We start from the raw sequence: 2,757 nt of genomic DNA on the forward strand, positions 1-2,757 counted from the left end.
CATGGAAAAGAGCTCCCCCTTTTCTTTCTTTCTTTTTTTTGGGGGGGGGAATCCAAAATTTTAGGAAAAACTGAAATACATGCAATACTTGCTGTCCTATCAAACCTAAACTGTACTGCTTTAACAACAGAAAATTAATCACTTATAACTTACTTAGACATATTTATGGAATTTAAAAATAATAAATGCCTTAGTTTTCTACAAGCAAAACTGCAAATGTACCAAATGCTTGAGGGAAAACCGCAATCCTATGCACCCTATGCTACCTTAGCCCATATACCTTAATTTTTGATATTTGAAAAGCAGAAAAGACAGGTAGAAAAATAGGAGTTAAACAGAAAGCACAAGCTTTGTATTAAATAACCTAAAATATATTATTTGGTCAGAAAAAAGGGACAATAAAAATATCTGTACGTCTAGATGTAGTTCCAGCAAGATGCTGTCTTCTTCCTTCTGTAGCTACTGGTTACAGAGAGCGCAGTTCTCAATGAAACTTTCAGAGTTTTCCTCTGAGGCTTTTGTGCAATTTCTGTCCTCTTTCTGATCTCCCCACCACACACACATACCAGCAATGTAGTGCAATAAGCTACTTGATATCCAATCTATGGGTATATGTGTCACAGTGGTTTGAGGGAGAGGTGTAAAGGTTAACCACAAGAGAACCATCAGGGCCATAGAAGCAATTAAAATCCTACATACTGCTCTTATAAAGATCAGGTATCTTTCTATGTGTAGAAATGTATCTTGTATTTAAGAGCTGTCTACGTCAACAGCATGCCAACTTTGTCTTTAAAAGCATTTCACTCATTCTAAAAGACAAACTATTTCATAGGAGTTTTTTTCAGTACTTGCTAATATGTCCAATTTTTCCATCAGGAAAACGGAAAAAAGGCCTCTGGGGGAAACAAAACAGAAAAAAGTGTACAAATGTTGTACAAATCTATGGTGAGACCACACTTGGAATACTGTGTACAGTTCTGGTCACCACACCTAAAAAAGGATATTGCAGAGCTTGAGAAGGTGAAGAGCAACCAAAATGATCAGGGGGCTAGAGCAACTGCCCTATGAGGAGCGGTTAAAATGCTTAGGGCTGTTCAGCTTGGAAAGGTGGTGGTTAAGGGGAGACTTTATAAGAGGTATATAAAATTATGCATGGTTTGGAGAGAGTGTACATAATACTAGAACGCGGGGTCATCTGCTGAAGCTGGAGGGTGATTCAAAACGGATAAAAGGAAGTCTTTCTTCACACACGCATAGTCAAATTGTGGAACTTCCTGCCCCAGGATGTGGTGATGGCTGCCAACTTGGAAGGCTTTAAGAGGGGAGTGGACATGTTCATGGAGGATGGGGCTATCCATGGCTACTAGTCAAAATGGATACTAGTCATGATGCATACCTATTCTCTCTAGTATCAGAGGAGCATGCCTATTATTTTGGGTGCGGTGGAACACAGGCAGGATGGTGCTGCTGCACTCGTCTTGTTTGTGGGCTTCCTAGAGGCACCTGGTTGGCCACTGTGCGAACAGACTGCTGGACTTGATGGGCCTTGGTCTGACCCAGCATGGCTGTTCTTATGTTCTTAACTTTTTTTCTGAATTTCTCTGATTTTTTCCAGGCCGTCACATCTGTGACGGCATGCCTTCAGATATCTTTGGGAGTCATCAGTTTTGCATAAGCGTTGGATTGAAGTGTGTCTAGTAATGAAATATGGAGGGCTGGTTCACACCTCTATAAACTGAAGCCAGAGCACACATCACTAGGGTACTTGTGAGCTCATGGAGATGTTACTTGGAATGGTAGCAGCTTCTGCCAACATAACTGCATCATTAAGGTGTGACACATATGGGAATGACTGCTGGATTGGTAATTAACTTTGTGACTGTCATTGAGAACTACTTGGAGTCTGAGGATCTTTTCCATCTTGTGAAAGAGAAGAGGTTTGTCTACGAAAAAGACTATACTAGAATCATAGAAGCTGAATGAATGAAAGCTCCATGGGATAGGGCCTGTAGTAAGGAGGAGAATTAGGCTAGATTTAGTGAGTCCAAACCAGGAAGCATTGTATGGAAATTCAACTATATTTATTACCCATTGAAGTCTACTGTGTTCTTTGGCTGCAACAGTGCCTGACACCTCAAAGTGGATGCAACATTTTTAGGTTAAGTTCAATGCCCAAATAGATTATTTTTAACAAAATACGTTTTTAATTCTGCTTGAAATTGGTTAGTTTGGCCTAAACAGTGAGTCTGGAAAGATCCTGTGTTACCCATGCCTGTCTCAGTTACCTGGTTAACACACACACGTGTTATCTACCTAGTTAACACAAGCATAGGAGTATTCGGTAGATAATATACCCTCTCTGATTTAACAGTCTATAGGGCGAAAACACACGGTCACTTTAGCATGCGTTTTGCCGAATGTGCGTTCGATCCTGGCTGAATCCTGGCTGAAACAGGGAATAAAGGAAGCTAAAGCGACCGTGCATTTTCGCCCACTCTGAACTGACAGTTACCCAGTACAAAAAGTGCAAACGTTTATTCCTCTGCTTGATGTTCAAGTCACATTGAGGCAGGATCTGAAAGAACGAAACATTGTGGTTCATCCGGATCATTCCCTGATTTCTTGGCAATTGATAATAAAAATCCACCACACCCATCTGATATTGTTTAGGAAGTATTTTATTAGAGGTATATTCTTTCAAAATAAATACTTTACACATTGCCAGCAACACATTAGAGGAACAAAACAAGGAACAGA

This window comes from Euleptes europaea, chromosome 6, assembly GCF_029931775.1.
Source record: "Euleptes europaea isolate rEulEur1 chromosome 6, rEulEur1.hap1, whole genome shotgun sequence".
Lineage (NCBI taxonomy): Eukaryota > Metazoa > Chordata > Lepidosauria > Squamata > Sphaerodactylidae > Euleptes > Euleptes europaea.